Below are 24064 nucleotides of genomic sequence, written 5' to 3'. Positions count from 1 at the left end.
TTTTTAAGGTTGGGGCCCATGTGCCAGGCACAGATCTAGGCTCTGAGGATATTTGGATGAACATAACAGACAAACCCCTGCCCCGGTCACTGTCTAGTGTAGTGTGCTAAAAAATTGCTTTCACTGATCTTTAGAGAAGGGTTCTCTTGTTTCTTTTTCTTTTTAAAAATTAGTTATTAATTTTTGGCTGCACTGGGTCTTCCTTGCTGTGTGGGCTTTCTCTAGTTGCCGTGAGTAGGAACTACCCTTCACTGGGGTGCACAGGCTTCTCATTGCTGTGGCCCCTCTCGTCATGGAGCACAGGCTCTAGGTGCCCTGGCTCAGTAGTTGTAGTGTGCATGATTACTTGCTCTGCCACCTGTGGAATCTTCCTGGACTGGGGATCGAACCTGTGTCCCCTGCATTGGCAGGCGGATTCTTATCCACTGTACCACCAGGGAGGTTTGGGTCCTCTCATTTCTTAACTGCATGTTGACTTCCTCTTAGCCTTTGTGCTGTTTTGGTTTCAACATGGGGTGCTGTTCTCTCTTCTCCGCCTGCCTGACTCACAAGGGCCGCTTAAGCACAGCTGCAGCCTGGTCAGTGTCCAGCTTGTACTCTGGGCTCCTGCAGGGCCCTGATCCTGCACACCATTGGCTGGCACTTGAGGGCAGATGGAGACTTAATATGCGAAGATAACTGTATCTCTGGATTATGTTGAGTTTCATGGTGCTTGGCAGAGAGTCTGGCTCGTAGACTCGTTGGCTGGAGGTGTGTATGGTTACTCCAGGTTAGGTAGGTACTGAGAGGGAAGATCCAGGCATGATGAGAACTGATAATTCCTGAACAGGAGCCCAGGTGTACACAAAACATAACCCATCAATTAAGGCAGCATTGGTTTTCCTACTTTTTTAAATATGAAAATATGCAATTTATGAGACTTCCCTGGTGGTTGAGTGGTTGAGAATCTGCATTGTGATGCAGGGGACGTGGGTTTGGTTGGGAAACTTGGATCCCATGTGCCGAGAAGCAGCTGAGCCAGTGTGTTGCAACTGCCAGAGCCCATGTGCTCAGGAGTCCAGGCACCGCACCTAGAGAATCCACCTGATACAACAGGGATCCCATGTGTTGCAACTAAGAAGTGATGCAGTCAAATAAATAAGTAAATAAATAAATATTTAAAAAGCAAACAAACAAAAATGCAGCCCTGGTGCTAGAAGAAAGAAAGAATAAAAAAAAAGAAAAGAAAGAAAACATGCAATTTAGATTTGCCTCAGAATTTTTATTCTGTGATATCTCCTCTACAGATATCTATTTGTTGGTAGCATCTTTTCTCTGAGTTTGTGAAAGCAAAATCGTTTCATTTGGAGGGTATTCAGGTTGGACCTTGGGAGACAGCACAGTGGAAGAAATGAGGTCAGTCATAGCGTGCAGAGGGTGGGAAAGGCCAGTTCCCTTTACATTAGAAAAATTATGGAATTTCCCTTTAATAATTGAAAGACGACCAGGCATGCCCTGGATTAATTTGATCATGTAGTAATTTAAACTGATTTTGAACCCAGAGGCAGTAAAGACTCAGCATGCCTCGTAGCTTTGTTTTCCCTCAGCATTTGGCAACTTTACTACCATACTCTGCATCAGCCAGGGAAACTACATTAATCTTGGACTGCATTTAGCTTTCTCAAAACTTGTAGCAAGAATCACACCCGTCTTGTGGCATCTTGCGCTTCTTTTAGAATTGCTAAAACTCCAGCTGCTGTGCGATGTTCCCCACCCTGGTATTCTTGCCACCTTCCCATCTCCAGTATTAATTTGAGGGCAGAGTTCTATGGGGAGGAGGAGTCCCGGGGAGTGCTCTTCTCCCTGTTCCATCTGGAGTGGAGGTCACTCCTCTGCCTGGCACCTAGCCGTGGAGTCAGACACTGGTAGATGCAGTTGAGGAGCTCTTGCCCTATGGGGTCTGCCTCTCCCAGGGAACTTGTGAACTAGGCCGTTCAGCTGGCCTGCTCGTCTCTTCAGTGTCAGGAAGATGTGTAGTGATCAATTAGTTGGCTCATTCATTCCTTTATGTTCCAAAGCAGTAATTAATTTTCAAATTGTGTCATCTAAATGTGAATTATTTTTGTGATAGTTTTTTGTGTGTGATAATTTTGACTCATGGGCTGTCACTCTAATTTTGACTCATGGGCTGTTACTCTGTGAATATGATCTATGTCATGTTTTCCTTGTTTTCCTCTTGAATGGAAAAAAAGAACATGTAGCCACTCAGTGATGTCTGTCTCTTTGCGATCCTATGGACTGTAGCCCGCCAGGCAAGAATACTGAAGTGGGTTGCCATTTCCTTTTCCAGGGGATCTTCCGGACCCAGGGATCGAATTCGGGACTCCTGCATTGTGGGCAGACTCTTTACCGTCTGGGCCACCAGGGAAACCCGAAATCATCCATACTCTCCTAAATTGCCAGAAAAGCATTTTCCTTGCCATGATGTTACTTTTTCATTTACAAAATGCACGTTTTATGTGCTGTTCTGTGTAAAGCTCTGTGCTGGGCACAGAGAGAAACCTAAAGATAATTAAATAACAATCCCTATTTGGACCACATGTAGTCTAATAAGATAATACCTGTATAAATAACAAGCAGAAGATAGCCTATACTCTAAGCAGAATATACATACAGGAAGAGTATTACCTTTATGGGGCCAATGAGTTGAATCAAGATTTCAGGGAATAATTTGAGCTGGGCCCTTGAGGTGAGGACCGCTAAGAGTCTAGCAGACAGAATGGCAGGGAAGGCACAGCTGGGAAAAGTGTGAGAGGAGTTGGTTGTCCTGAGATCACAAGACTTTAAATTTGGGAAGAGAAACAAGATGTTTGAAGCGCAGTGGGTTACAAGACCTCTTATGATAGGATGGAGCCCCCTCTTGCCAGGACTTGGGAAGCAAGTGTGAGAAGTTTAGGATGCTTAACAGTTACTGTGGCATTTTTGAGAGTAATACTCAGATTGACGTGTAGGATGGATTGGAGTGGGAAACAGAATCAGGGCTAGAGGGTGTGGTAGGAGGCCATTGCAGGCTCTCAGAAAGTTTTCGGCAGGAATGGAAGCAGAAACCCAAGGGAGAGGTCTAGGACAGATTCTTCAGGACTTGAGGACCAAGGCTAAGGAAGTGGGTGATGAGATGACCCTGGGTTTTTTGGTTTTTGTTTTTTAAGATTGATTGATTTGGGGCTGTGCTGGGTCTTCGTTGCTGCATGGGCTCTTCTCCGGTTGTGCTGCCTGGGCCAGGCTGTTCTTTGGTGTGGTGGGCAGACTTCTCACTGTGGGGGCTTCTCTCATTGTGCAGCATTGGCCCTGGGGCGTGCAGGCTTCTGTAGTTGCGGCTCAGGGGCTCAGTAGTGGCACATACTCCATGCATGGTAGGTGGGATCGAACCTGTGTCTCCTGTATCGGCAGATGAACTCATAACCACTAGACCACCAGGGAAGCTCCAATGGCTGGGTTTTGATCCAAGGTTAGTTCTGGGATGATAGTTGATGTTGGGTGAGATGGTTAACTGCAGTATCATCCATTTATTCTTTAGCAAGTAATTGTCCAAGTGGTAATAACCTCAACAAGTACTGGTCTTTCCCAGGAACTAACTGTGAATGAGAAGTCTCTCATTTTTCTGAAGATAAAAGTCCTATCTGTTTTTTAAAACAGTTTAAAAATTTCTCTCATGGTCTTTAAATTTCAATTTAAGTAATTTTGATGAATACTGTGGCCACCTGATGGGAAGAGCCAACTCACTGGAAAAGACCCTGATGCTGGGAAAGATCGAAGGCAGGAGGAGAAGTGGGTGACAGAGGATGAGATGGTTGGATGGTATCACTGACTCAATGGATATGAATTTGAGCAAAGTCTGGGAGATGGTGAAGGACAGGGAAGCCTGGCATGCTGCAGTCCATGCGGTCACAAAGAGTCGGACACTGCTGAACGATCGAACAACATCAAATAACACGTGAATGATTCCATTTTGAAAAATGCCTCCCACATTCATGATGCTTCCCACACAAAAATAAGGTTTTAACATATTCTGCTTTCTTTATAAAATTATGTACATAACCAACCAAATGAGGGCACTACATTTTAAAAAAATGAGTTTTCTTTTGGTTGGGGTTGCCTCCAGTCCTCTTAACTGATCTTCTATCAGATGAATAACACACCCTAGAATGTGCTTACTCCTTGAAAGGAAAGTTATGACCAACCTAGATAGCATATTCAAAAGCAGAGATATTACTTTGCCAACAAAGATCCATCTAGTCAAGGCTATGGTTTTTCCAGTGGTCATGTGTGGATGTGAGAGTTGGACTGTGAAGAAAGCTGAGCGCCAAAGAATTGATGCTTTTGAACTGTGGTGTTGGAGAAGACTCCTGAGAGTCCCTTGGACTGCAAGGAGATCCAACCAGTCCATCCTAAAGGAGACCAGTCCTGAGTGTTTATTGGAAGGACTGATGTTGAAGCTGAAACTCCAATAATACTTTGGCCACCTGATGTGAAGAGTTGACTCATTTGAAAAGACCCTGATGGTGGGAAAGATTGAAGGCAGGAGGAGAAGGGGGTGACAGAGGATGAGCTGGTTGGATGGCATCACCGACTCGATGGACATGAGTTTGAATGAACTCCAGGAGTCGGTAATGGACAGGGAGGCCTGGTGTGCTGCGGTTCATGGGGTCGCAAAGAGTCAGACACGACTGAGTGACTGAACTGAACTGAGAATGTTTTCATTGTGTCTGGGAATGAAAACAAGTTGTAGGGCATGCATGATTTTTAGAAAAATACATCTTCCACTTCACTTACCTAAATACAGTAAAAATATAGTATCTATCCCCTCACTTAGTTAAATCTGTGATGCATCAAAGGGAACAATTGCTTTGTGACAGATTTTTTTTCAGTTGCTTGATTGAAAGTAACTCACATTTTTCTTGCATTTATGGGTGTGTGTGTCTGTGTGTGTATGTATTTTTTTTAAGGGAATATGTAATAGTCATGGGTCATCGGTTGTAGGATCATGGCCTCATGGTGGAAATGATTCACCTTGCCTTTGAGTCAGGCCTCACTCGGGCACTCCAGAAGTTAAAGATGATGGATCCCCATTTTGTATTCTTGTCAAACGGTCTAATATAAAACTTTTCCCTTGCACCATCATTATGCTTCATGAGTCTGTCAAAAGTAAGTCTAGCTCAATATAGAACAATTGCTTAAAATAGATCCTGCTTTTAAAATGTAATATTTTTTCTTTGTATGCTGGTTCGCTTTGAAGGTTCACATTTGTCAGTAACTAAACTGAACCCAGTTTGGAAGAAGTGACTTGGACAGTTATCACAGAGTACTCTTTGGTGACTAGAGACAATTGAAACTTGAATCGTCTTTACTGCTTATTATGTAAGAATCAAAAATATTCAACCAAAATATTATGTAATCCATTCAGTTCTCTTATGTAGAACTTTGACCAGGTCCCCCCATCACCTTTTCTACACTTGGTGATAATAAGACCCTCTGTTCATTGTCGCCTTCATTCTCTTACACTACCTTTCTTGCCAACTTTGCTTTCTCTGAAAGTGAAAAGTGAAAGTGAAGTCGCTCAGTCGTGTCTGACTCTTTGTGACCCTATGGACTGTAGCCCACCAGGCTCCTCGGTCCATGGGATTTTCCAGGCAAGAGTACTGGAGTGGGGTGCCATTGCCTTCTCCAGGGGATCTTCCCGACCCAGGGATTGAACCCGGGTCTCCTGCATTGTAGGCAGACGCTTTACTGTCTGAGCCACCAGGGAAGCCCATCTAGGACATCTCAAACATTTAACTATTCTTAGGTTCATGTGAGTCCACAGAAATGAACTCTTTCCCCTTAAAATACCCAGACTTCAGCAGATGCACACATCTTGAACTACACTCCGCCTCTCCCTCCTGGTCAGAACTGCTACCTCAAGAGAGGAGGAGCAACTTCCCTGATGGCAAAGTGCATAGGAATCTGCCTGCCAACCCAGGAGACATGGGTTCGATCCCTGGTCCGGGAGGATTCCACATGATGCAGAGCAACTAAACCCATGAACCACAACTAGTGAGCCCGCCCTCTAGAGCCCGTGAGCTGCAACTGCTGAGCCTGTGAGCCGCAACTACTGAGGCCCACCTGCCTGGAGCCTGTGCCCCGCAGCAAGAGAAGCCAAGGCAATGAGAAGCCAGCGCGCTGCAGCAAAGAGCAGCCCCTGCTCTCTGAAACTAGAGAAAACCTGTGTGCAGCACCAAAGACCCAGGGCAACCAAAAATATATAAATTTAAAAACAGCATACCCATTGACGATTTTTAAAAATATATATAAATAAATAAATTTTTAAAAAGAGAGGAGGGGGTCGGCTTGTGAAGGTCCTTAGTAGCTTGCCTAGAGCCATGCCCCAGAGAACCATGGGTTTTCTGGTCCTCTCGTCTTTTCAGATGCTCTTGGAAATTTTCTGTTCAGTCCTGATGTGTTGAGTTCCTCCTGTGCCAGGAGGTCTGTAGGATGTCAGGCCAACCCTGCTTCTTTTCTCTGTTCAGGTGAGCAACAACCAGGCCCACTTCTCCTGCAGGCCCTGGATCATCAGTCCCCGCTCAAGTCTCCTTAGCAGTGTAGGGTTTTCGTTGCTGAGTCAGGAGAAATTTGCTTTGGACAGAGACCTCGTGGAACACTAGTAGCTGAACTTATATACTGCTTATAGCTCCTGGAGCCTGCAGAGAGGCCTGTGTAGGACTGATGGTCTATAATCCAGCCATAATATTGGATGTGAAAAGACGGTAGTGAAGAACACTTGCTTCCTGTCTTTGGGGGGAGGCCCATTCCATTTGCTTTGCCTCTTTGTAGCCACACACAACCGCCTAGCCAGTTCTTACTCAAGAGTATGAAATTGCAATTTTTCTAAGCATGTGTGCATGTGTGCTAAGTCACTTCAGTCATGTCGGATTCTTTGTGACCGCCTGGACTGTAGCCCTCTAGGCTCCTCTGGCCCTGGGATTCTCCAGGCAAGAATATTGGAGTGGGTTGCCATGGCCTCCTCCAGGGGATCTTCCCGACCCAGGCATGGAAACCACACCTCTTATGTCTCCTGCACTGGCAGGTGGTTTTTATTTTTTACCACTAGCACCACCTGGGAAGCCCCTTTTCTAATCATAGGAAATGTCTAATTCATTTTAAAGAAACAGTAAGACTAAACCATATTTGTGTCATATATAAGTTCTGAAAATGTAAAAGAAAATTCAAGTTTTAATAAGTTTTTAGAAAAAAATTTTGGTATGGACCATTTTTAAAGTCTTTGTTACAATCTTGCTTCTGTTGTTTTTATGTTCTGGTTTTTCGGTGGGTTGTGAGGCGTATGGGATCTTAGCTTCCTGACCAGGGAACGAACAAACAGCTCCTGCATTAGAAGGTGAAGTCTAAACCATTGGACCATCAGGGAAGTCTCGAAAATGCATATTTTCAAAAATCACAAATCCCAATCTCCTGGGCTAGGGTAGGGAACAGTGTAACTTGAACAGGTTGTGCAAAAGTCTAATCATATGTGGTTATTTGCATGTTATGTTCCTGCAAGATCGTTTAGAAGATTATCACTCAGGTAGATTGAATAATTTGTTGAATACTAAAATGCTTAAAAAAAAAAACTCCAGCACTCCTTCAAAAAAAGCATAATCTATTTTTTGACATGTAAGAAATTCAGAAGATAAGTTTCTTTTTCATGTCCAGAATAGTATGAACAGATAAGTGTTTCATTTCTTATCCATGAATTTAATTCCTGCACTCAGATCATAGGTAAATAGAGCACGTTGTTTCCTCCTATAAGCTCCATCTATTTTAGCAAGATTTGTCTTGGCTGGGCTCTCTCTAACAATGCTTTTATGGCCAGCAGCTTGCTTCCCACCTTACATGCAGCCATTATTCAAAAGTGTGTGCAGCTGCTTTTGCACCGAGACAAATATTTAAAATAGTCAAACAATGAAACTTCACACCTGAAGAGAAATATATGTTCATATTGCTTCCTAAATGTAATTTTAATAAACATAGTTTAAGATTTAGCCAAGTACCATAATCTCCACTTTAGCTCCGTGGTGTCCCTTGGGTCCTAAATTTGTTCAGAAGCCAGTGATATATGGCAAGATAGGGTAGGGGCCTCCCACTTAAAATTAAACTTTTATTCAGTCTTACTCTCTGTAGATCAGCTTGGGAGAGATCAGAAGATACCTTGCATTGACTACAGCCAGGAAGTTCAGTTCATGAAAGCTATTCTTGGTGTCTAGAATTTATTTTTTATGTAGTAGTTGGAGCTCTGCTGATCTGACCTGGAAGGGCTTTCAGTACTGTTTAAGCTCTCATAGACTTGAGCTGAAGACTGGAGCCAGGTAAAGGATTGCGGTACTCGGACATAACTGAGTGACTTCACTTTCACTTTTCACTTTCCTGCATTGGAGAAGGCAATGGCAACCCAGTCCAGTGTTCTTGCCTGGAGAATCCCAGGGACGGGGGAGCCTGGTGGGCTGCCGTTTCTGGGGTCGCACAGAGTTGGACACGACTGAAGCGACTTAGCAGCAGCAGCAGCAGCGTCTTACGGTGACAGAGCCTGGAAGTCCTGCACAGTGTGTCTGTCTGTCTGCCTTTTCTCTATTGCTTTTACAAAGTTAAAAGATAGACACTAAAAGGTTCATAATGAAAAACAGTAGCCCCTGCCTCACTCTTTTTTTTCCCACCCTACTCTACTGTCTAAAGCCTGCCGTTCTCAGGGCCTGGTTGATTCTTGTGAATCACACTCAAGTCATATACCCTGACTGCTGAAACCAAATGCAAACCTTCACCTTTAGGGCTTTTGTTGTCGTTTTGTTTCTTACTTAGCTTTTCAAGTGGCCAGTGATGGTTTCAGTTGCATCCTGTCTTAATTTTAGGCTAGGTTTGTTTAACCATAGGAATTCCCATTGACTTGCAGGCCACCTGTTCCTCCCTTCCTGCCTCTCCCATCTCTCATTCTTTCTCTTTCTTTCTCTCTCCCTCTGTTCCCCAGCCCCGCTTCCTAGCTCTCCCTTCCTTGCTCTCACTGTCTCTGTGTCTCTCTCTCATTAGCTTAGCATGAAACTACCCAATTATGAAGTAAGCGTTTGCATTCAAACAGTAAACCGAGCTGTCACATTCTGTCTCTTTGTAACAGAATGTACTGTTTGATTTTGAAATCCAACAGGGCACCTGCTGTTGAGGGTCCCAGTCTCTTGAACCAGTAGATAGTCACATCTGTACTGAAAGCTGAAACAGTTTCAACAGTATATCGTTAGGTTAACTATGTTCTTTTCTGATTGCTTTTCCCTTTGTCTTTTAAATGTGTTTTAAATGTGTAAATGTGTTTTAAAAGAAACTAGGGCACCCATTTGATGTAAAGCAGGCTCTTCTTGGTGGCTAGTGGTAAAGAACCTCCTGGCAATGCAGGAGAAATGAGACGTGGGTTTGATCCTTGGGTCAGGAAGATCCCCTGGAGAAGGGCATGGCAACCCACTCCAGTGTTCTTTCCTGGAAAATTCCATGGACAAAGGAGCCTGGCAGGCTACAGTCCATGGGGTCGCAAAGACTTGGACACGACTGAAGTGACTTAAGCACACAGCACACGCAGGCTCTTCTTCTCCCTGGTGCACGTCATATGCCTTTGGAGAATGCCCTGGTGCTGATGGCTGAAGGATACAGGAGATTTTTCACTAAATGGGAGCAGCAGGAGCACACTGGCATTTCTCTGAGGGCTGGACATCTGGTAAATGACATTATGGCCCAGGAGTGCCTTACCAGCTACACTGTCCCTTTGGGCATTCAGCATCTTCTCTTCCTGTTGAATGAGGGCAAATATTTGTACAGGAATGAGCTGGACCTACTCATCGACTACCTGGAGACCAGGAAAGGACAAGTGGAAGGTATTTGGCCCTGTCCCTTTTCTTCTCTATTTAATTAATTAATTTTTTGAACTTTTTACTTTGTATTGGGGTATAGCTGATTAACAATGTTGAGTTTCAGGTGAACAGTGAAGAGACTCAGCCACACATCCACATGTATCCATTCTCCCCAAACCTCCCTTCCATCCAGGCTGCCACGTAACATTGAGCAGAGTTCCGTGTGCTATACAATAGATCCTTGTTGGTTATCCATTTTAAATATAGCAGTGTGTGCATGACCATCCCAAACTCCTTAACTGTCCCTTCTTCCTGGCAACCATAAGTTCATTTTCTAAGTCTGTGAGTCTCCCCCAAAATTTCTTTTCTACGAATCTATGTATGAAAGAAAAGTAAGAATTTTTCATTCAATTAAGAGAATATACCTCTGTAATACAATGATATCTGATTCAAACATGTCCCAGATGGGAATACACTATTTTAATGTTTAACCTTTATAGGCTAAAATGCTTCTTCTGAAGCTACATTTTCTTTCGAACCAGAGTATAATACATAAATGGGATGGCCTCTTTATATAGATGGGCGCATAGGAGATAGTTTCAATTCTCTGTTTATTTTTCTGATTCTAAGTTTGTTAATTGAGACATTTTGAAGAGTGCCTTGAAGTGTATGGTGAATGTGAAGAAGCAGTTCCTCATTGATTTTAAAAGCACTTCAGCTATAAGCCAAGTCCTTGAAGCAGTGACTTTTCAGATTGCTTGTTTTGAGTTAAGTAGATGAGAAGAAAATAATACTCACTTGTCCCTTGTAGGGAAAAGTAGCTGAAGTTACAGGACCGTGTTAAAAAAGCTTTAAACAAATTGTTATTCTTATTTTTTATTTTATTCATATTTTTATTAATATTTTCATTATTCATATTCAAAGAATATATTTTATTATTATTATTTTATTCATATTTTAAATGCAGAATGTGTTTTTTTGAACTCACTTTCTCAGGGTGGGGAGGGAACTCATAAGCTTAAAATGTAACAGTTTTGTTTCTTTCTGAGCAGTTTGTCTTAATTTTACTTGAGATTTGACCCTTAACATTGATTCGTTTCAGCTGAACAAGGTGATGGTTCAATATTTGTGTGTATTGTGTGGTGCTCATCTCAGCAAGTCCAGCTAACATCCTGCATTTTGAGCGTAGAAACTTTGAAGTCCGAAGATGTGAAGGTCTTCCTAGAGTTGCCCGAGCTGTTCCCTGTGCAGCTCGCTGGCCTCTGCAGCAGGTGTTTGCCTTCCATTTGTTTTCTTCATTTTTCCAGGCTTTGAGATGCCAAATCCTTTGGCTGGCAGTGATCATTCCTCATTTCAAGGCAAATCATTCCTCATTACTTCATACCCCCATCATGGGCAACCTGCCTCCACTCCTTCCAACCCCTGGAAAGAGATGGTTCCCAGGCCCTCCTGACCTGGTTGCTGCCAAGGCCCCTTTGATAGGTGAGAGGCTGGGAGGTCTCCTTCTGCTGCAGGTCAGTGCTTCCCTGCAGGGCTTCAGTGGAGCGGTAGCTTTCTTGCTTCCATGAGAATTTTCCTGAGGAAGTAGGACAGCTTAGAGGAACTGCAGTGTCTGCTGTCGTAGTTTTAATGATATTACATCTGCAGAAGACCACAGGAGGCACTCTGTAGCTCACTGGGTGCTATTTCTCTTGAGTGAGCTGCTTTAAGTTTTAATACAGGTAAGACTTTTAGAGATCTTTGACCAAGGTTTGTAGCCACAAAGTGGGTTCATCAGGCATCTTCCCCTTTATGTTTTGGGTTTTGTTCTCTGCAGGATTGGTCAACCCCAAGGCTCAGCAGGTAAAGAATCTACCTGCAATGCAGCAGAAGACACAGGAAATGTGGGTTCAATCCCTGGGTTGGGATGATCCTCTGGAAGAGGAAATGGCAACCCATTCCAATAGTCTTGCCTGGAGAATCCCATGGGCAGAGGAGCCTGACAGGCCACAGTCCCTGTGGGGTCTCAAAGAGTCAGACACAACTGAGCGACTGAGCACAAAAGGTCTGTTTCCCCTTCCCCAATTCTGGGGGCCTCCTCCTTTGGGATGCCCCTCTCCCCAGCCTGCCAAGTGACCACTACTTGGGGAGAAACCATGCCTTTTAGCACCACTGCCGGACGAGTAGCCAGGTGAGCCATGAGTGGCGTTCCAGGTCCACGCTGACCAGTAGAACTTTCTGTGATGGGAGGAGTGTTCTGTAGCTGCATTGTCCAACATGGTAGCCATTGCCACATGTGACTACCAAGCACTTGAAATGGGGACAGTGTGATTGACTCACTGAATTTTTAATCTTACTTAATTTTAATTCATTTAAATGACGATACTATAGTAATTGCATGATAGTCACATGTGGCTGGTTGCTACTGTGTAATGGTCAGCATAGTTCTGGGCTGTCAGAGGTACCAAGAAGATATAGAAATAGCTAAGAAAGTGTGTTGTATTTTTACCAAGTAAAAATCTATTATTTCTTAGTCTTTTTCTTCCTCCCCTTTTAAAAAGCTGCAAATGTCCTTAAAAAGGGAAATACTATATCTCTACCGTGAATGGATATCATAGTAAATTGCTATAAAATAGAAGGTAATCATAATGATTCTGAAAGAGATGGGAATACCAGACCACCTTGCTTGCCTCCAGAGAAATCTGTATGCAGATCAAGAAGCAACAGTTTGAACTGGACATGTAACAACAGACTGGTTCAAAATTGGGAAAGGAGTACATCAAGGCTGTATATAGTCACCCTGCTTACTTAACTTATATGCAGAGCTCATCATCTGAAATGCTGGGCTGGATGAAGCACAAGGTGGATTCAAGATTGCCAGGAGAAATATTAATATCCTCAGATATGCAAATGACACCACCTTTATGGCAGAAAGTGAAGAGGAACTAAAGAGCCTCTTGATGAAGGTGAAAGAGAAGAGTGAAAAAGCTGGCTTAAAACTCAACATTCAAAAAACGAAGATCATGGCATCTGGTCCTATCACTTCATGGCAAATAGATGGGGAAATAATGGAAACAGTGACAGACTTTATTTTTCTGGGCTCCAAAATCACTGCAGATGGTGACTGCAGCCATGAAATTAAAAGACACTTGCTCCTTGGAAGAAAAGATATGACCAACCTAGATAGCATATTGAAAAGCAGAGACATTACTTTGCCAACAAAGGTCCATACAGTCAAATCCATGGTTTTTGTAGTAATTGTATATGGATTTGACAGTTGGACCATAAAGAATTGATGCTTTTTAACTGGAGAAGACTCGTCCTTTTTAACTGGAGAAGAGTCCCTGAGAAGCTAGGAGTTCAAACCAGTCAATTCTAAAGGAAATCAACCATGAATATTCATTGAAAGGGCTGATGCTGAAGCCAAAGCTTCAATACTTTGGCCACTTGATGCAAAGAGCTGACTCATTTGAAAAGACCCTGATGCTGGGAAAGATTGAAGGCGAGAGGGGAAGGGGATGACAGAGGACAAGATGGCTGGATGGCATCACTGACTCAGTGGACATGAACTTGGGCAAACTCCAGGAGCTGGTGAAGGACAGGGAACCCTGGTGTGCTACAGTCCATGGGTTCACAAAGAGTTGGACACGACTGAGCAACTAAACAACAACAACAAATCATAATGAAAAAGAACACAAAATAGTGTCACTAAATTTCTGCTAGGTACTACCATTAATGTGGGTCTCAGGTGAAGACCCAGGGGCCCAATGGAAGGGCTGACCTTGGAGGAAATCAAATATCTGGGTACCTGGGCCAAGGTGGGTGTGAATCTCCTATTAGAGAGGGACCTTCAGGTGAAAAGTGTTTACGATTCAGTGAGGTGGGCTATGTGTTTACTGGTCCTCCTTTACAAAATGAGGGCTGTCACCAGGATTCAATGAGATAATACAACTGAAAATACTTTAGGCTGTTAAGAACTGCACGGACGTCTGCTGATGTTGCAACTTGGTTAATCCGATCTATCCTGCAAAGGTGGGTGTGACTGCAGGACTCTGGTCAAGTGGAGTGTGTGTGTGTGTGTATGTGTGTGTGTCTGTGTGCTCAGTCGTGTCTGACTCTGCAACCACATGTAGCCCTCCAAGCTCCTCTGTCCATGGGATTTCCCAGGCAAGAATACTGGAGTGGGTTGCCATTTCCTCCTCCAGGGGATCTTCCTGACTCAGGAATTGAACCTGTGTTTTCTGTGTCTCCTTCATTGGCAGACAGACTCTTTACCACTAAGCCACCTATATACTGGTTGCCCCCATTTTAACTTTTTTTTTTTTTCTGCACTGCTCAGGCATGGCAGGTCTCAGCTCCCTGACCAGGGATCAAACCTGTGCCCTCTGCAGTGCAAGCATGGAGTCTTAACCTCTGGACTGCCAGGGAAGTCCCAACCCCCTTTCCAAAAAACAAACACAAAAACATTTTTATTTTGGAGTAATTTTAGATTTATTGAAAATTTGCAAAGATAGTACAGGGAGTTCCCTTTATCCAACTTCCCCTTAACGTCTTATAGAACCATGCGCATTTACTAGGAAATTGCCGTTAGTACAATAATATTAACTATGTTACAGATTTTATTCATATTTAACCAGTTTTTCTACTAATGTATTTTTTTGTTTCAGGAACTTGTTCTAGCTACCTCATTGCATTGAGGCCCCTTTTAATTTTATTATGCTCTAATTTTTTATTATGAAATATTTTATTATGTATAAAATTGTGAATGAATAGTATAATGGACACCCACGTATTCTATAACTAGATTCAGTCATTGTTAGCATTCTGCCATTTTAAAAACATATATATATGCTGTATAAATAAAACTTTTCCTCAACCATAAAAATATTAATAAGATGTCGAGTTCATGATAGCCCATCTTTAAATACTTCAACATGCATCTCCTAAGAATAAAGACATTCTCTTATATAATTATGATACTGCTATCACACCTTAAAAATTAGTACCAATTCTACAATCTGTAATATCTGGTTCTTATATTTGAATTTCCAGTTGTCCCAAGAATGCTTTTGCTTTGTATTTCTTGTGGCTCCTATGTTGGGTTCATTTACATTTATAAATGTCTTCCTTCTTTCTGAATGATCCCTTTTCATTATGCAATGTTCTTCTTTGTCTTTTATTATAATCTTTATTTTAAAGTCTATTTTGTGTGATATGAATATAATTACTCCAACTTTTTTGTCCCAGGGATCCTTTTATGGCCCTTTTAAAAAATCAGGATTTAATTAAGGTTTATCCATTGCATTTGGTTTTTATGTGTCTTTAGTTTCTTTTAATCTAGAGCAGTCTTTTTACCTCCTTTTTTCCCCCTGCTACTGATACTAAATTTGAATTCAAGACAGCTGTCTCATAGACCATCCTACATTGTAGATTTGTCTGTTTTCTCTTGGTGTCACTTACCTGTTCTTCTGTTCCCTGTATTTTCTGAATGCTAGAAGTTCGGTCTAGAGGCTTGATTAGATTCAGGCTCTGCAATTTTGGAAAGGATGTTTCATAGGTGGTGGGGTTTCATATTGCAATATATCAGAAGGCACGCTCCTCGTTTACCCATCTAGGGAATGTGTTAGTGAAAACTTCAAAGACTTTTTGGTCAGTGTGTTAGTTTCTTAGGTTTGCCATAAAAAAGCAGCACAAATTGGGTGACTTAAAACAAAAGAAATCATCTCACAATTTGGGAGGCCAGAAGTCTGATATCAGGCTTCACAGGGCTATGCTTCCTCTGAAACATGGAGGAGAGAGTCCTTCCTTGATTCTTCTGGCTTCTGGCCTTTGGCAGCATCCTTGGGGTTCCATCATTCTCATCTCTGCCTCCGTCATCACATGACATTCTCTCTCTTGTGTCTTCATGACATCTATCACCTCTGTATATGTACCCTTCCAAAACTTAAAAAAAAAACAACAACAACCCTATTTCCCTTTGTCTCAAGGTATCTCCCTAGATTGGGGCTTCCCAGGTGACTCAGTGAGAAAGAATCCATATGCCAATGCAGGAGACACGGGTTCTATCCCCAAGTCAGGAAGATCCCCTGGAGAAGTAAATGGCAATTCACCCCAGTATTCTTGCCAGGAGAATCCCATGGACAGAGGAGCCTGGTGGGCTACAGTCTGTGGGGGCGCACAGAGTTGGACACAAGTGAACATGCATGTGAGCACGCATGCGTGTCCGCATCTCCCTAGACTGGATGACCTGGTAGGTCTTTTCCTGCACACTGTGAACCCTGACATCTGACAGTGAGCTCTTCGGTTTTCTCTAGTACTGTGTAGTGTCCTGTCCTACCAAACGGATGACGTGAAGTGAGGTAGGAGCCCTACTCAGTGGCCACATGCCAGGTTGCCGAGGGCCGGGAGGTTGAGACACTCATCCGTGTGGAGCCCTCGCATCCATCCTGCGGGTGTAGCCTCAGGTGCTGGTGTTGGCTGAACATTAGTCACTGAGCCCTTCTTCTGCCTTAGAGAGACTCCCCGAGGGCGCTGGAGCCTCCCCTGCACATAAATATACATAAACTTTCTAGAGACGCTCGGCGTTGTTGAATGAATCACTAGCATCTACAGGGGAAAGACTTTTTATTTTCTTATAGTTATCTAAATAATTTAGTAGAAGAAGATTACAACAGTAACTTGTGTTAAGGTTTTGAAGACAGTTTGTATATTTTTTAAAAGCATGGATTTTTCTGGTATTGGCTTATTTCCTCTTTTTAAAAAATTAGTCTTTTTTAAAGCAGACGATAGATACACATGGTACAAAATTCAAGAGAAAAGGTAAACAGTAAAAAGTAGTTCTTCCATTTCTATTTCTTAGCTTAACAGTTTCTTGTTTCTTTATCCATAGGCAAGTGTATATAAATTTACATACAAGTGGTAACATGCTGTAAATGCTATTCTAGTTCTTTAATATTTTTTCCATTATGTCTTAGAAATGATTGTATCTTGATTGGGTATATTACTACCTGTTTTTAACAATTGCAGATTATTCTGGAGTTTTACTGTTTAGTCACATTCAACTCTTGCGAGCCCATGGACTACAGCCCGCCAGACTCCTCTGTCCATGGGATTTCCCAGGCAAGAATACTAGAGTGGGTTGCCATTTCCTTCTCCAGGGGATCTTTCCTCCTCAGGATCGAACCTGAATCCCTTGTGTCCTGCTTTGGCAGGAGGATTCTTTATACCACCGAGTCACCTGGGAAGCCCATTCTGGAGTATGCTGCTGCTAAGTCGCTTCAGTCGTGTCCGACTCTGTGCGACCCGAGACGGCAGCCCATCAGGCTCCACCGTCCCTGGGATTCTCCAGGCAAGAACACTGGAGTGGGTTGCCATTTCCTTCTCCAATGCATGAAAGTGAAAAGTGAAAGTGAAGTCACTCAGTCGTGTCTGACTCTTAGCGACCCCATAGACTGCAGCCTACCAGGCTCCTCCACCCATGAGATTTTCCAGGCAAAAGTACTGGAGTGGGGTGCCATCGCCTTCTCCAATTCTGGAGTATAGATGTGTATTAATTTATTTCATCAGATCTTATTGATAGACATTTTAGGTCATTCTTAATCTTTTGCTGCTTAAGCAAAATAGAATTTATTTTGATGTAAGTTGGTTTGCTCTTATGTTATAGAGTAACTCTATTTTAGAAGCTAATTTCAAATATTGCTAGTTGTTACTCATAAGAAATAACAAGGACTTCCCTGGCAGCTCAGTGGTAAGGCTCTGTACTCCCCATGCAGGCAGCACAGGCTGGATCCTTGGTCAGGGAACCAAGATCCCACATGCCAAGTGGCGCAGCCAAACCTCCTTCCATACCCCCCCCCCCAAAATAAGAAATAACAAAAGTGTGTCTTTGCTATCAGGAATGTAAAGAAAACTTACGTTTCAAATTTTATGAATGGAAGTATTTTACACACTCATGTTGGTCTTTAGATCATAAATTAGCATGATAGGCTAGCATTTGGAAAGGAGGTTCAATCAGGTGTGCTTTCTGGCATGTAGCAAGACATTTAATATCTTAAAATAGGCACTGATTTATACTACATGGATTTTAGATAAAGAAGAGGTTTGCTAGATTAAACTTCCTAATACTTTTTTTCCTGTAGTTTGCTAAATATATTTTTATTTTCCAGGTTAGCCTATGACTTTTTTCCCACATCCCTTGGGTACAAAGCTGATCTGTCTGAGCTGCTATGTGCGCCTAGACAAGAAGCTGGCTGGAGTCTGTGTCCAGAGCATTCAAGATCCATCATTACATGGGTATATTTGTTTCCTGTTGCTGTGTAACAAATGGCCACTAACTTAGCAGCTGGAAACAACCAGCTTATAGATAAATAAATAAATAAAACACATTTATTATCTCACAGTGTCTGTGGTTTCAGGAGTCTGGGTACAGCTTAGCTGGGTCCTCAGTGTCACTAGCCTGAAAAGCAATATGTGGGCAGGGGCTGGGGTTTCATTTGAAGCTCAGATTGCTCTTCCTAGCTCACTGGTTGTTGGTTAATTAATTTCTGTGTGGTTCTGTGACTGAGGGCCCCATTTGCACACTAGCTATCAGTCGGAGACGCCTCTCAGCTCCTGGGGGCCATCCTCAGGTCCTTGTCATGCAGACCCGCTCTTTTTGTAATGTGAGTGTCTTTTTTCTTCCAGGCTGGGAGAGTCTGATGCTTGTCTTTTAAAGGCTTTCCTGGTTAGATCTAGTCAAAGCTATGGTCTTTCCAGTAGTCATGTATGGATGTGAAAATTGGACTCTAAAGAAAGCTGAGTGCCGAAGAATTAATGCTTTTGAACTGTGGTGTTGGAGAAGACTCTTGAGAGTCCCTTGGACTGCAAGGAGACCCAACCAGTCCGTCCTAAAGGAAATCAGTCCTGAATAATCATTGGAAGGACTGATGCTGAAGCTAAAACTCCAATATTTTGGCCACCTGATGCAAAGAACTGACTCATTTGAAAAGACCCTGATGCTGGGAAAGATTGAAGATGGGAGGAGAAAGGGATGATAGAGGATGAGACGGTTGGATGGCATCACCAACGCGATGGACATGAGTTTGAGTAAGCTCCAGGAGTTGGTGATGGATAGGGAGGCCTGACCTGCTGCAGTCCATGGGGTTTCAAAGAAAAGGACATGACTGAGTGACTAAACTGCATTGGTTAGGTCAGGCCCACCTGTCTAGGATAATTTCCCTTTTGATGAATTTAAAGTGATCTCCCTTTAATATTTTTTTAAGCTAACACTTTTTTTTTTCTTCAAAATTTGGCTGTGCCAGGCCTTAGTTGCAGCATGCAGGATCTGGTTCTTTGAGCAGGGGTGGAACCTGAGCCTCCTGCATTGGGAGCATGGAGTCTTAACTGGACCACCAGGGAAGCCCTTCCTTTTAATATTAATTGGTCTCACCCTCATTCAAAGAGAGGTGATTATGGAAAGCATGTGCACCAGGGGGCAGGAATCCTGGTGGGCATCTTAGATTCTACCCACCTCAGCGGGTGGTTACGAGCACCGCTGCCACAGGGGGCCTGAGCTGGAATTGTTACAATTTTTTTCTCTGTGAAGAAATAGTTCAGTTCAGTTCAGTTCAGTCGCTCAGTCGTGTCTGACTCTTCGCGACCCCATGAATCGCAGCACGCCAGGCCTCCCTGTCCATTACCAACTCCCGGAGTTCACTGAGACTCATGTCCATCGAGTCAGTGATGCCATCCAGCCATCTCATCCTCTGTCGTCCCCTTCTCCTCCTGCCCCCAATCCCTCCCAGCATCAGAGTCTTTTCCAATGAGTCAACTCTTCTCATGAGGTGGCCAAAGTACTGGAGTTTCAGCTTTAGCATCATTCCTTCCAAAGAAATCCCAGGGCTGATCTCCTTCAGAATGGACTGGTTGGATCTCCTTGCAGTCCAAGGGACTCTCAAGGGTCTTCTCCAACACCACAGTTCAAAAGCATCAATTCTTCAGCGCTCAGCCTTCTTCACAGTCCAACTCTCACATCCATACATGACCACAGGAAAAACCATAGCCTTGACTAGACGAACCTTTGTTGGCAAAGTAATGTCTCTGCTTTTGAATATGCTATCTAGGTTGGTCATAACTTTCCTTCCAAGGAGTAAGCATCTTTTAATTTCATGGCTGCAGTCACCATCTGCAGTGATTTTGGAGCCCAGAAATATAAAGTCTGACACTGTTTCCACTGTTTCCCCATCTATTTCCCATGAAATGATGGGACTGGATGCCATGATCTTCGTCTTCTGAATGTTGAGCTTTAAACCAACTTTTTCACTCTCCACTTTCACTTTCATCAAGAGGCTTTTGAGTTCCTCTTCACTTTCTGCCATAAGGGTGGTGTCATCTGCATATCTGAGGTTATTGAGATTTCTCCCGGCAATCTTGATTCCAGCTTGTGTTTCTTCCAGTCCAGCGTTTCTCATGATGTACTCTGCATATGAGTTAAATAAGCAGGGTGACAATATACAGCCTTGACGTACTCCTTTTCCTATTTGGAACCAGTCTGTTGTTCCATGTCCAGTTCTAACTGTTGCTTCCTGACCTGCATAGTAGTTAGGCAATAATTGATCTACCTTTTTATATGAGACAGCTCTTAAATTACAGTGGACAAGTGGGCAGTTCTGCCTAGCTCCACCTTAGTAGCCAGTTGCTTCCATGTCATTCAAAAACATAGACTTTCAGAAGGGATCTCTCCTATTCACAGGGTTTTCTCTGTTTCTCTCCTTCAACCCTAAAATGTCATGCTCTTTCCTTTTAACCAAATATCTCTTAGGCAGAAAGTATTTATCATTCAGAATCTAGCCAGAGGAAAGTAATAAACCTTCTAAAGTAGTTGAGGAGGTGGCTTTTCTGTCCTGAAAAAAATGGGTATGTTAGAACCATTGTTGGAGGGTCATCACCCCAAACCTCACCCTGATTTCTGCATTCAGAGGAGGGACGGCTTCTCCTACTTAGAACCCTGTCCCAGGGGAGTTGTTCAGTTGCTCAGTCGTGTCCGAGTCTTTGCAACCCCATGGACTGCAGCACGCCAGGCCTCCCCATCTTTTACTATCTCCCTGAGTTTGCTCAGGCTCGTGTCCATTGAGTCGCTGATGCCATCCAACCATCTCGCCCTCTTTCGTCCCTTTCTCCTCCTGCCTTCAATCTGTCCCAGCATCAGGGTCTTTTCCAATGAGTTGGCTCTTCGAATCAGGTGGCCAAAATCCCAGGGGAGGGCTGGTGACAGACCAAGGTGAACTGTGACTTCCTTCGGTCTCTGAAGGTTTTGCAGCTGGGTTCCCAGTAGAACGAACTCACTGTGCTACTTTGTGAATGCTGGGAGGACAGGAGGGGAGACTGGCTTCCTTCTGCCTTGTTAACGTACAGCCATTCTCCATGTACAGACTCCCAAGTCTGCACCCGTCTCTGATGAGATGGGAAAGTTCTGGCTTCTATCATAGGAAACCCTAAGACTGGTCCATTAGTCAGTCCACTGGGCAGCTCAGGAGGTGGAATAAGCCCGCCGTGGAATCAGGACCACTTGAGTGTTTCCAGAATGATCTTGGGCAAGATGCATCAGCTCTCAGTTCAATATCCTCTTCTTGCAAATCAGCTTAACCCCACCGTGTTCCTGTGTGGTCAGGAGGAGTTGGTATGGCATGAAAAAGAACTTTGGACACTTAACACAGGATTGTATTCCATCACTTTTTAAATTAATTTTTTAAAAGATTTTTTTGATGTGGACTCTTTTAAAGTCTTTATTTAAGTTGTTATATTATTGCTTCTGTTGTTTATGTTCTGGCTTTTTGGCCACAAAGTATGCAGGATCTTAGCTCTCCAACCAGTGATCAAACCTATACCCCCTGCATTGGAAGGCAAGGTCTTGACCACTGGACCACCAGGGAAGTCCCATCCATCATGTCAAAGATGTGTATTATGTCTCATTAGTCTCTCTGAAGTCATGACGTGTGTAACAGAAGGCATCTCACTGCAATAATTAGCATTTTATTTCATATTATAATAAATACTGATCAGTCTCACAAACCATGGTGGTGGTCATTATTAGAACAGTGAGTTACTGTGAATTACAGGTCAGGAATTTACAGGAGAGACTTGAATCTCTCCAAAGATTCTCCTTTGGAGTGAGAAAATGTGGGAATGAAGCCCGCATCTCTCCACATCTTGTCCAGCCCTCCTGATTGGGTGCTCACATCCCTCTTTTCTTGCTGTGAAAGTCTGTTCATCCTCCCCCCACCCAGAGCAGCAGTTTCTGTCTGCCAAAGCTGTGCTCACTTAGCTTCATACTGTCTTTGGCCACGACTCGGGTTGGAATGTTGGTGTTAGTAAAAAGAACAGCAGCATCCTTTCTCCACACTCCCTGCCCTACTGTGAACAGCGTGCCTTCTGCACAACCCCTTTCTTACAGCTCTTTCCTCTCGGCAGTCACCTGGGGCAGGAATCCCTGTGGGCTGTACTTCTGTCTTTTTCTTTGCTGGAAGGTATGGACATCGAAAGCCTTTTGGCCTGTGATGGGTTCACACTTGCCTGTGGCTTGTCTCTGTGAGTCATTCTTCGTGGCTCACTCTTGTCCTTTGACACTGGTTTCCCCAGTGTGATGTGTGGACCACTGTTGTTTGAGGGGCATGTGGACACATTTTTTTTAATGTTCTTTTAGAATTTGCTTTTTTTTAAAAAAAAAAAATTTGCATATGGAAGCATGAAAGACCTTGAATAGCCAAAGCAATCTTGAGAAAGAAGAATGGAGCTGGAGGAATCAACCTTCCTGATTTCAGACTATACTACAAAGCTACAGTCATCAATACTGTATAGTACTGGTACAAAAGCAGAAATGCAGACCCATGGAACAAGATAGAAGGCCCAGAGATAAGCCCACTTGCCTACTAGCACCTTACCTTCAACAAAGGAGGCAAGAATATACAATGGGGCAACAGCAGTCTCTTCAATAAGTGGTGCTGGGAAAATTGGACAGCTAAGTATAAAAGAATGAAATTAGAACACTTCCTAATGCCACACACACAAAAATTTTGTATTGGGGTATAGCTGATTTGCAAGGTTGTGATAGTTTCAGGTGTACATCAAAGTGAACCAGCTCTACATATACATATATCCAATCTTTTCTATACTGTTTTCCCATATAGGCCATTACAGAATATTGAGTAGAGTTCCCTGTGCTATACGTATGTCCTTATTATTAATAGTTATATATTTTATATATAGTAGTATGTCTTTGTCAATCCCACTCTCCTAATTTCTCTCTCCCCTCTCACCCTGTGGTGGTAGCCATAAGTTTGTTTTCTATATCTGTAGCTCTATTTCCGTTTTGTAGATAAGTTCATTTGTACCCTTTTTTTAGATTCCACATGTAAGTGATATCATGAGATATTTATCTCTCTCTGACTTACATCACTCAGTATGACAATTTCTAGGTCCATCCATGTTGCTGCAAATGGCATTATTTCATTCTACCTTATGGCCAAGTAATATTCCATTTTGCGTGTGTGTGTGTACCACATCTTTATCCATTCCGCCATTGATGGACATTTATAATAGTTCATCTGGCAGAAGACATTCACTGAGCAACTCCCCCAAGCTTGCCAGGGTTGCATGTCCACGTGGGGTGATGTTCTTGGTATATCTTTTATAACAGTTCTCATTAAAAATTACAACCTACAGAAGAATAAGATTCCAGTAAATTCCCATACAACTTTCATGCGCATTCATCCATCACTGACATTCCGCCTCATTTGCTTTATGTCTCTTTCACTCTGTGTATAATTAATACATACATCTGAATATGTCTGAATTCATTTGTTTAAAAAAATCTAGGCATTTGAGAGTAAGCTGCAGTGAGTGCCCTTCACACCTAGATATCCAGCACTCACCACCCGAGGATGAGGATTTTAGAGCCTCTCTGGTGTCTCAGTGGTAAAGAATCCACCTGCCAATGCAGGAGGCATGGGTTTGACCCCTGGTCCAGGAAGATCCCACATGCGTGGAGCAGCTAAGCCCACGCACTGCCACTACTGAGCCTGTGCTCTAGAGCCCAGGAACCGCAACTACTGAGCCCACGTGCTGCGACTACTGAAGCCTGTGCTCTGGAACAAGAGAAGCTACCTCAACGAGGACCCAGCTCACTGCAAGGATGAGTGGCCCTCACTCTCCAC

At 43.2% G+C, this 24064-nt stretch overlaps 1 long non-coding RNA gene across 1 annotated transcript in view; it reads left to right on the top strand.

Moving 5' to 3' along the window:
* LOC129631986 (uncharacterized) overlaps nucleotides 1–18218 on the top strand; it is a 34419-nt gene extending 16201 nt beyond the window's left edge. Inside the window, exon 3 of the long non-coding RNA XR_008704252.1 lies at nucleotides 18014–18218. This is a non-coding gene — a long non-coding RNA (uncharacterized LOC129631986). The remainder of the gene's footprint in view (nucleotides 1–18013) is intronic.
* Nucleotides 18219–24064: the final 5846 nt, after the last annotated feature.

This window comes from Bubalus kerabau, chromosome 17 (genome assembly GCF_029407905.1).
Source record: "Bubalus kerabau isolate K-KA32 ecotype Philippines breed swamp buffalo chromosome 17, PCC_UOA_SB_1v2, whole genome shotgun sequence".
In the NCBI taxonomy this organism is placed as follows: domain Eukaryota; kingdom Metazoa; phylum Chordata; class Mammalia; order Artiodactyla; family Bovidae; genus Bubalus; species Bubalus kerabau.
The sequence above is the reverse complement of the archived record's forward strand: the minus strand, read 5'-3'. Positions and strand labels throughout refer to the sequence as shown.